This window comes from Meriones unguiculatus, chromosome 8 (assembly GCF_030254825.1).
Source record: "Meriones unguiculatus strain TT.TT164.6M chromosome 8, Bangor_MerUng_6.1, whole genome shotgun sequence".
In the NCBI taxonomy this organism is placed as follows: domain Eukaryota; kingdom Metazoa; phylum Chordata; class Mammalia; order Rodentia; family Muridae; genus Meriones; species Meriones unguiculatus.
Genome location: NC_083356.1, coordinates 3704500 through 3714944, shown reverse-complemented (window position 1 = coordinate 3714944; position 10445 = coordinate 3704500).

The window sequence follows — 10445 nt, the reverse complement described above, 5'->3', positions numbered from 1 at the left end:
CAATCCAGGCCTCCCTGCTAACCAGGAACAGGAAGCATCAACAGGAAGATTCACTGAGTTCTAGCTATGTGCTAGGCCAGGCGATGGTGGGGCATAAAACAACAGGAGCAGCCAGTGCTGGAGCAAGAATGGCCTGCGTCTGCCCCCAAACTGAGAGCGCAAGTGCGTCACTTGCCAAGAACCCTCTGAATACTGGCCCAGCCCCTAATTAGACCGTGACCTTGCACAGCACAGGCTCTGAAGGCACTTCAGCCAGCCAGTTGCTCAGTGAGGGCCTGAGCCAGAGTCCAGCATCCGAGACCCTGGAGGGTGTCTCCTCTCCGTTCCAGAGGTCTAGGGAAGGGAAGATGGCTGGCGTGTCTTAACAAGCTCTGGAGAAAGCTCCTGAGAGCTTAAAAATGAGAGGTCTGAAAAAAATTAAAAATAAAAAATAATAATAAAAAGAAATGAGAGGTCTGCAAGATCCTTCCACCCTCGGTTCATCAAGCTCAGGGTTTGTCAAGCACCTGCTTGGCCAAGCGCAGTTCTGCAGGCTTGGGGCACAACCAGCAAACAGACAGACACACATGATGGAGTCTTTAGTGGTGAGGGGTGCTGTGGACAGAGGCGGTGGCTGGGGCAAGGTAGTCAAGTGTGCCGGGTGAGGGCTGGCCTGAGAAGGGCACTGGGAGAAGGAAGAGATAGTGATGCACGGGGTGGGCGGGGGGGGGGGGGGAGGAGTGCTCCGGACAGTTGAGGGCAATCCTGACAGGTCAGCCAGTGACCAGAGTTGGAGCAGGATGAGAAGGGAGGTCGGCTTCCACCGCCTGCTGTTCCCAGACCGCCCTGAAGAGCTTGACCTTGATCTTGACCCCCAGCACATGAACTCCTTCTGGCCCCTCCCCCACTCACCTTCAGTGTCAGGGACCCACCCATCTCTGTAAATGTTAGACCGGCCCATGTCAAAACAATGTCACTGGGCTATCCGCATCTCACCTCCCTAATCCTTGGCATCTCCAGCCTCTCTTTGCCTGCTGTCCCACCCAAGTGTCTGCCCGCCCTTCCTGAGTCCTTTCTTGGGCTCCGAGTATTCGTCACTGAGAGGACAGGAAGCAGGGCAGCTAGAGAGCATGTGACCGGCTCTGTCCCAGTGTCCCAGGGGAGCAGTAGTTCAGAGTGTGACGTCCAGGCAGGAGGACCTTTAGGGGACTGTTGCGTTTCAGACTAGGCTCCCCTCTGACCTTCTTCCTGGGTATTCAAAGTGAACAGGTCCATCCTTGACCTAGAACTCCCGGGCCTGGGAGTTGGAGGGAGGAGGGGCACCCGTAGGGGCGGACTCAGATGACAGCACGGTCTTGTTGGGATCTTTGGGCCCTGGCGTCATGAGGAGGGAGAGACGCCCACTCCTCCCCCACACACTGCAGAGCTCAGCCGCCTTGGGTCAGCTGCGGGACTCTTCGGAGCTCACCCTCCTCTGGAGCCTCCGAAAGCCCCTGCTGGACGCTGTGTGCCAGACGGACACCTCTTTGATTGGGAGTCCCGACGATGCTGACCGCCGGCCCCCCAGAGCCAGACTCCCACCAGCTTCCAACAAGCCCCTCTCCTCTCCCTTCCCCTGGGACTGGCCCCTTCAGCGGCGCCCACACAGCCCTCCCGCTGTGCCGAAAATGCCAGCAGGGCAAACCTGCCAAAAGGTGCATCTGGTGCTTCTAGATGCCACGAAGGGCTCATGTAATGGCCACTTAAAACGTTTCACGAACCCGCACCAGGCTTTGATTGTGACGACAGCCCAACTCCAGCAGGCGAACACCCAGGATGCAATTAACCCTGAATGTCAGACAAGCAACAGATTTAAAAGAAAACATTACGTTCTAGGCAGTATGTGGGGTGTTCACTGCACATTCAGATTCAACTGCCCGAACTGTCATCTAGTGCCGTATTGATGGCAGTGACAGACTGGCCGGGCGTGGCGCAGATTCAGGGCTGCGAACGGCTCCTTGAGGGCTGCGGCCTAGGTTCTAACTGAGTGAACAGAGCTGTTGTGTCGAGGCTCCCGCTGGGGCTGCGGGATCATTACCACGCGTTAAACTGGTGTAGCTGGGGGATGTGTAAGCCTTTTCCCCCAGGACTGAACACCAGGCTCTGCTGCCTGCACCACGCGCGTGCCAGGATAACGATGGCCCTGCTTCCTGGGTGCTGGCTGGGCAGGGCTGTATGGTTGGGGTGCCAACACGGGTTGGTTTCCACGTTCCAAAGCCAACGTCTCTTTCCACTGCGCCCTGCCATAGCTGGTTCAAACCCCAGCATCCAGGACAGTGAGGGCGAGCATAGGGTCTCCTCAAATGGACGCCCACTACTCCCTAGGCATGCTTTCGTTTGTCATAAAGATCTTCCCAGCATCGCTCAGCAGGAGACTCTGGAAGCTAAGCACCCTGTCCAGGTCACTCGGGGTCAGTGGCAAGACAGAGAGTTGAACCAGGTCTGGCCACTTCAAAACCTGCTTTTGCCCTCTGTGTCTGCATGGGGCGGGGTGAGGTCCTGCAGGCCGTGCTCTGTCTATGGAGCAGGGCTGTCCAGTACTCCCCAGGCCTTGCTCTCTTCAGTGGGCTTGGTGCTCTGGAGTCGGCTCTCAGGCAGGGTTAGCTTTCTCAGGGGTGGGGTTCCTGCCCACTGTCCCTCCATCAGCAACCTCCCTTGGCCTTGACCTTCCCTTCGTGGTGTGAGGGTGTCCTGGGGTGGCAGGCAGGTGGTCCGCAGGCCCTGGGCCTTGTGCAGGGAAGGAGGCTGTTAGCGCCTAGGGCAGGGCTGGCAAGGGACTGAAAACAGCTTCCCTGCCAGAGCCCTCGCTCCTACACGGCTCTGTAATCTCTAGCACCAAACTGCAGCTGGAGGGCCTAAGGTATCATGCCCACTCTTAACTCCATTTATGCGGGCAAGGCGAAGGCCCAGAAAGCACAAAGGACTGGAAAGCTCACTCCCCCACAGGAGGGACTTTCTCCATTTGCCCGTCTTCTGGGTGTTGGCATCAAACCTCACACATCAGAGCACAGAGACATGGAAAGGTTACGGCAAGGGCTGGGAACTACACAGAGGAGCGCAGGCACTTCCGCCTGACTCAGTGGCCAGACAGTGGTCTACATCCTCCGGGCCACAACAGGGTCCCACGTGGACCAAAGATTTACGCGTGATGAAGCCGTGAGGGTTCCAAAAGCCAGGCTAGGTCAATTGATTCGTGATTTCAGAATGGGATGTTTTTCCACCCAGGATGAGAAATGTCTTCCAGCTCCTGGGCCCACTGCTCCCCACACAAGGGTCCCAGCCCAGGAGGCAGGGGCTGTCACCCACACTTTACACAGGAGGGTGCTGAGAAAATAAATACTGATAGCCAATCACCACATAGGAAGATGTTTCCTAAGAAAGGCAAAGGAAATGGAGGACGGTGGTGTGATCTCAGCACTGGGAAGGTGGAGGCAGAAGGATCACGAGTTCAAAGCCAGCCTATGCTACAAGTCCAGTCTAGGCTCCTTACACCCTGTCACACACACACACACACACACACACTCACACACCAGTACTCAGGACCAGATGGGGCGAGGAAACCACCTACCTAAACAATTGCTCCTTGCACATTCCGAGCTCTATCTTAGTATCAGCTCATGCCACCAAATAGCGACATATTTTGAACATCAGCTGAGCAGCTGTGTTAGCTTTCTGCTGCCGTGACAAAATGTCTGAGACAGATCAATTTAGAAGAAAGATTTGTTTTGGCGTGGGGTTTCAGAGGCTATAGTCTGCTCCTGCTTGGAGCCGTTGCTCTGACCCTGCAGTGAGGCAGGCCTCCATGATGGAATTGTGGTGGCTCAGGAAGACCGCTGACTTCACCACTGCCAGGAAGCCAAGCGAGGAGATGGCTCGGTTTGGGCTCAGGGTTTCAGGGTGTATGGGTAGCCCTGAGGATATACATAGGTACCGCTGAGGCCCAAACAGGTGCCTCAGGGGTTAAAGGGCACCTGCTGCTCTCGCAGAGGACGGGGTTCAGGGGACCAGCAAGCACAGCTGTGGGCTCACAGGGCCTGTAACTCCAGCTGCAGGGAACCTGATGCCCTCACCTGGCCCCCGTGAATACTGCAGACAGCTTGGTGCACACACAAACCGCAAGGGAAGACACGTAAGTAAAACTATCTTCTTAAAAAGTAAAAATTACCACAGACGGCGTCTCTAATACAGTCGTCTGTGCCATTGGAGGTGGTGGCGTGTGCCTGCACTCCCAAGGTTTGGGAAGAAGAGGTACCCTCAGAAATTCAAGGGCACCCTCAGTGACTTCAAGGTCAGCCCGGGCGACCCAGAGACCCTGCCCCCAAAAATTGAGACAAACTCTTCTCTGATATAGCTCACATCTATCACATAGTAGTGACTATATAAGCCATCGGGTTCCTTTTCTCCTTGGCTGCCAGGAAGCTCAGAGCCACGTGGACGGCACTGTGTCTGACTCCTCATCTGGCTACACACCCTCAGCCCTCTTTCTCCCCTTCCTCCTCTCTCCTGCAACTGGTCCCTTCGTTTCTTTTTTTCTTTTCTTTTTCCAAGTTCCCTAATTCTACTTTAACAAAAATGATTGTGTTCCTTTTGGAAGTCATTTAAAAAAAATTTTTTTTTTTTGATGTAGGTAGGACATAAGTTATGGGCAGAGCATCAAGCCCCTTCATTTCAAGGTTTAGAGAACTCAGGTCCTCTAGAAGTTAGATGCCTGCGTCCACCTGTTAACTAATATTCAAGCACACGCAGTGACGCCCTGCCCTGCCCTGCTCACTTACAGGTCCCCAGGGGCCAACACTGGTCAGGCATGCAGTAACCTGCACGTTCGTGCAGAACATTGTAACCCGTGAGGTTCAGGGCCCTGTTGTCCTGGCTCGGCTCACGCTCTCGTGGTGAGAATTTGTGAGGCTTACACTCTTTCCACCCCCTCTTCCGAGGGGCCCCTGAGCCCCAGTCCTCATCGCTTGCTTCTCCTCTCTCATCTCCGTTCTAGAGTTTTAGGTTTTAGCCACACTTGAAGAATTTGTTGTTGTTGTGTGCACGTGTGTATGCGTGTCCTGGGGGTTGCTCCTCAGGCACCACTCCTCTATTTTGAGGCAGGGTTCCTCTCTGGCCTGGCATAAGCTGGGCGGGCGCCACCCCCAGGCCACGGCTGTCCACTCCCCAGGGCTGGGGTGCTCACTGATCCCGGCCACAGGGTTCACGCTCAAGCCCACATTCTCGGCCATGTTGCCTCCAGAGAGGCCACACCTCCATCTGTGTCCTGTGAGTGTGTGTTTGTGTGTGTGCGCACGCACACGTGGGCCGTGCCAGAGCTCGGGCCTGTGTGCAATGCTCCTGCACACACTGGGGGACACAGAGTCACAGAGGGCCATCGCTGAGGAGAGCTCAGAGTCAGGCAGCTGGCACATGGCAGCTCTGTGTGACACACTCCTGGATCACAGTCCCTTGAGGAGGCCTTAAGTGCAGTCATGAGGCCGTGACTCCTCGGTGACTTTGTCACTGGCCATGTGTCTGGGCCGTGCCACCGGGAGGGCACCATCTGCACGGGAGCCCTGGCGCTGCAGCTGCCTCCCGCCTTGTTGGCAGGGGGTGACAGGCCCACCGAGGAAAGCGCACGCCGACACCGCACGGAAAGCACGCAGCGAACTCCGGATTACTCACCATCCGGGGCGTGCAACCTGTGGACAGACAGATTTCTGAGTCAAGTCTCAGCCTGGCCAGGCAAGGGCTGTGCCTGGCTTGTGTTCCCATGGTAATGGCCTCCAGACGGAGCCAGCTGGATCGCCCCAAACTCCTCCCCGCTCCTCCTGCCCTACGTGTGACCCACGCCGGCCCCAGGCCCTCTGCAGCTCCGCACACCACCCAGGCCTAGCTACCCTCACCCCAGCCTTCCTTCCCCGACCGCATCCTCCTGGACCATCCACCCAGAGCCAGCCAAGGGATGCTTTCTCTCCTCCTTTTTAAGCAGTCATTTCCAAACCGAACCTGTTGGCCATGAGTTCTCTCTCTCTCTTTGTTTTCTTTTTTAAGAGAAATAAAATTCATGCAATGTGGAAATCACCCTGCACAGTTCAAGGCTGTGTGTGACAGCGCGTTTTGGAGGTGGAGGCAGGAAGGTCAAGAGTTCGAGGTAAGCCTCAGCTACATAGCAAGTTGGAGGACAGCCCGGGTTAGAGGCGACCACAATTCAACAAACAAATAAAAATGAACAGATAAGCCATATAATGTCGTGGGGGTTGGTATAGCTACACAGCTGAGCAGACACACACACACACACACACACGCACACACACACACACACACACACACACACACACACACACGGGCAGCCACACCCCACTCTTCCCCTCTCTGTCTCCTAGCAACTGCTTACTTATTGATCCGCTCTGGATTTGCTGGCCCAGAATTTTCCATATAAATGGACTCCTGAATCCTTTCGTGATTGGCTTATTTCGCTTGTGATGTCATCACAGTTCATCTGCATTGGAACAGATACCGACTCCCTCCCTTTTTATCCCTTTTTAAGGGTAAGGAGTCCGCAGTCTATTCGCCAGCCCTGGGCCCTGGGTTGCTCTGGCTTTTGGCTACTCTGAAAAATGGCGCCATGAGCCTTGGCACACTGTCCTTGTTTTAGTCGCTGTTTGCGGCATCTTGCAGCATAAGCCTAGGAGCTGAAGTACTGGATCCTGCAACAAGGCTTTGTTAGGTTTTGTCTTTATTTTTTGTTTTGTTTTGGGTGTGGTTTTTGTAGTTGTTGAGAACCATTTTGCATCCCCGCCAGTGAGGAGTGAGGGCTACCGGTTTCCCATACCTTGCCCCTACTTGTTATCAGCAGTGTTTTGTTTTGTTTGTTTGTTTTGTTTTGTTTTAATTTGTTTAATAGCCATTCTGGGCAGACATTAGCAGTGTCCTACTGTGGTTTTGCTTCTTAACCATTAATGGTGTCTCAGTGTGTTCTCATTTACCATCTGCATATGTATTTTAGAGGAACATCTATTCAAATCCTTTGTCCACTTTTCAATTGAGGTGACTTAATTATTGAGTTGTAAGCGTTCTTATATTTTAATATATTAAACATGTTATTTGCCAATGATGGCACTCTTTCTTGAGGTTTTTTGTTGCTGTTGTTTTGTTTGTTTGTTTATTTATTTGGTTTTGTTTTTGATAAAATATCTCATGTATTCCAGGCTGGCTTCAAAATTGCTTTGTAGCTGAGGCTGGCCTTGAACTGCTGATCCTCTGCCTCAACCTCCAAAAGTCCTGGGGTTATAAGCATGCACCTTTCACATTCATCACAGAAGTTTCTCTCTTTTAATAAAATAAAGAAATAAAAGTATTTTTAGTTATGTGTATGTTTGTGAATGTCTGTGTGGCTATGTGCATATAAATTCAAGGCCCTTGGAGGGCAGAAGAGGGAGCTGGATTCACTGGAGTTGGAATTTCTGGTAGTTGTGAGCTGTCCAATGTAGGTGATGGCACAAGAAATATCAAACATCAGTCTTTTCTATCAAATACTATTAAACTTCTGTTTACAACAAGGAATTTAAGTCTTTTTATCTTCCTCACCTTGTGAGACTTTTATGCTAAACCACTACCACACGCCTCTGGTAAAAATCTTTTGTTTACCCAAAAGCTGCTGCTAAATTCTAGGAATTTGATGGCCCAGAACTGTGACCCTTCCCCTCCTCCTTCATTTCCTGTGTGCCAGTTCTTTCGAGAGCATCCAGTGTAATAAGACTGTGAAGTGGGACTCCAGCTAGCGCAGGAAGAGACAGTCACCACCCATGTTAAAATAAAAACCGAGTTTCCTTTCGCTCTCCCACCGCTGTGAGCAGGAGGAAAGTTTTGCCTTGTCCAGACACTGGTTGGTGCTGTGGTCTCTTTCTTGGTAACCCTGCCTTATTCTTAACCCTGGGAACTTATTGGTCCTCTGGAAGGGCAGTGTATGCTCCGAACCCCCAATGTTCCTGTTTGCTTGTTTGTTTACCTTTTGCAGTGCTGGGGGTGGAACCCAGGGTCTTGCACGTGCTGGACAAGTGCCCCACTACCACTACCGGCCTGCATCCTCAGCCCATAAAAATTTTTATTTTGTGAAATATAACTCCTCCTCCTCTTACTTAGATGTCTGAGTTGCTCATTTTACCCAATTCAGTGTCTCTGCCCTGTCAGTTTGATCCCACCGGGCCAGACCGAGCCCGTCCACTCTTATTCTGCTTCCACGGTTTGGGAGCACGGTCCACAGTCCTGCAGTCAGTCTTAGAATGGGGACGTGTGACTCCTACATCCTCGATCTTTTTCACAATTGTTCCGGTCATTCGGCCACCTTATTCTATGTTTGTTTACTTGTGTTTGCAGCGCTGAGGAGTAAACCCAGGGCTGCATGTTAGGCGAGCCCTCTGCCGCGAGCTTCGCTCTCAGCGGTCCTGTTGGCCATTCTGCAGCTTGAACTTTCATGGAAAAGCGAAACACGCGCACCTGTTAGCAAACCGTGCCGTTTCCCACTTAACCCCTACGTGTCGGCCCCTCTAGGCTCTCTGCGGCCCGGGCCTTTCTCTTGTCATTGTGTTAACACTCTGCTCACCGGGGCGTGGGTTCACGTGAAGATGCTGGGGTCACTGGAGTCACAGAAAGATGAGCTCGGCTGAGCAGGGCGTGCCTCTCATCTGAACGTATTTCCCTGGCCCCTGGCGTGGAGCCTGGGGCTGTGGTGGGGCTGAGGATATGCCAAACGGATGAATGAGAGGATGAACAAATGAATGGGCACTGAGTCACTTGCACAGTTCACGTTCTCATCAGAGCCTGGGTAGACGGCCCTAACAAAGGAGGACTGGGCAAACACGTTCATTAAATTCGAGGCTACACCTCTATTGACAAGTGTAATGATACGTTGTTTCGCCCGAGGTTTCCTTGGTTTATTACAGTCATTATAATGCCCATCAATAAGAGAAAAATGTGCCCAAATTACTTAAGGAATTATGCACGAATTGCACACTCAGGCATTCCACAGCCAGGGCCCACCCTCGATCAATACGGCAGCACAATAAAGGCTCTTATCAAAGCATTGGATCTTGCTTAAGCCAAAAGATTATCAGCCTTTGAATTAGCACCCCGAGCAGGGCTGTCCATTAATCTACCAATGATTTCCTTTATTTAGAGGGGAAGGTCCTGGCCACTTCCAATAGTGGAGGCATAGATGGACCCACATGTCTGCCTCTTAACCCCCAGCGGAGAGCTGGGCTCACAGACTCTGACCTGGAGGGGAGAGCCCAAGGCGGGCCAGGGGCAGGGAGGTGAGATGAGGTAAGGCCACGTTGAGCTGAGTCTTGAGGCCTGCTCCAGCCAGGGGCAGTGGGCAAGGTGTTCCAGGCAGAAGGAACACCCAGAGCAAGGGAGGTTCTCGGGAACACAGTGGACTCTGCTTCTCACCCACGCTCTGTGCATCATCGGCTGAGAGCCAGCTGATCGTTAAGTCCGAAAGCTGTCAGCCTGCCTGTCTGTGGCGGTGCCTCAGGAGGGCATTGCCCCTCTGCTGGCCTGGACCTAATCCCATCGCGCAGGCTGCCTGGCCAGCACTGGCTTGGCCATTTCCTTCAGGGTCCTTTTGCACCGCAGGCTCGCTGCAGCTCCAAGCCCAGAAAGCCTGGTGAACCAAGCCACGCCACAGGCCACTGACCCTGAGAAGCGTTGACACACTCAGAATTTTCCACCTGCCCCATGGGCCCTCGGCTGACCAGCCAGGCCAAGAGGGCAGGGAGAGCCGCTCCCTGCTGTCCCAGATTTAATGCCTTGCTTAGAAGCTGTGTTTTTTCCACCAACCAAGCTTTTATCGATCCCCTTGGAATGTCAATTTGTAATTAAAGTACACAAACCTGCATTAAGATGTGCGTATCATTAGTGACAGGCTGAATGCATTCTCACCAGCTGAACACATCCACGTGACCAGAACGCTCAGACGCACAACGTGAGGGACACCCCAGATTCTTGGTCCCCTTCCACTCACCTGCCCCAAGGGTGACCTTTCCCTGGATCCATTTCGTTGAGGCTTGCACTTCATGCGTGTTTAAATACGGATTCTCTCGGGACTGACCTCTGTGTGTGTTGCATGTGTGTATGTGTGTGGGTGTTACGTGAGGGCATAAGTTAGAGGATGCCCTCATACGGCTCCTTGGGTGCCACCCACTTCTCTCTCTCTTTTGAGCAGGGTCTCTCACGGTCCTGGAACCTCATAGGAACTGGATGATCAGAAATCTTCCTTCTCCGGCCCCATCGTTCCTGGACTCTGTTTGGCTGTTTGCTTCCTCCGCAAGGGTGACTGGGATTGAACTCCACTCTCCATGCTAGCCAGGCAAGCACTTTATCGGCTGGCCTATGCCCCAGCCTCTGACTTTTATTTGTAAGACAGGGTCTTGCTGGGCAGGAGCCTCCTT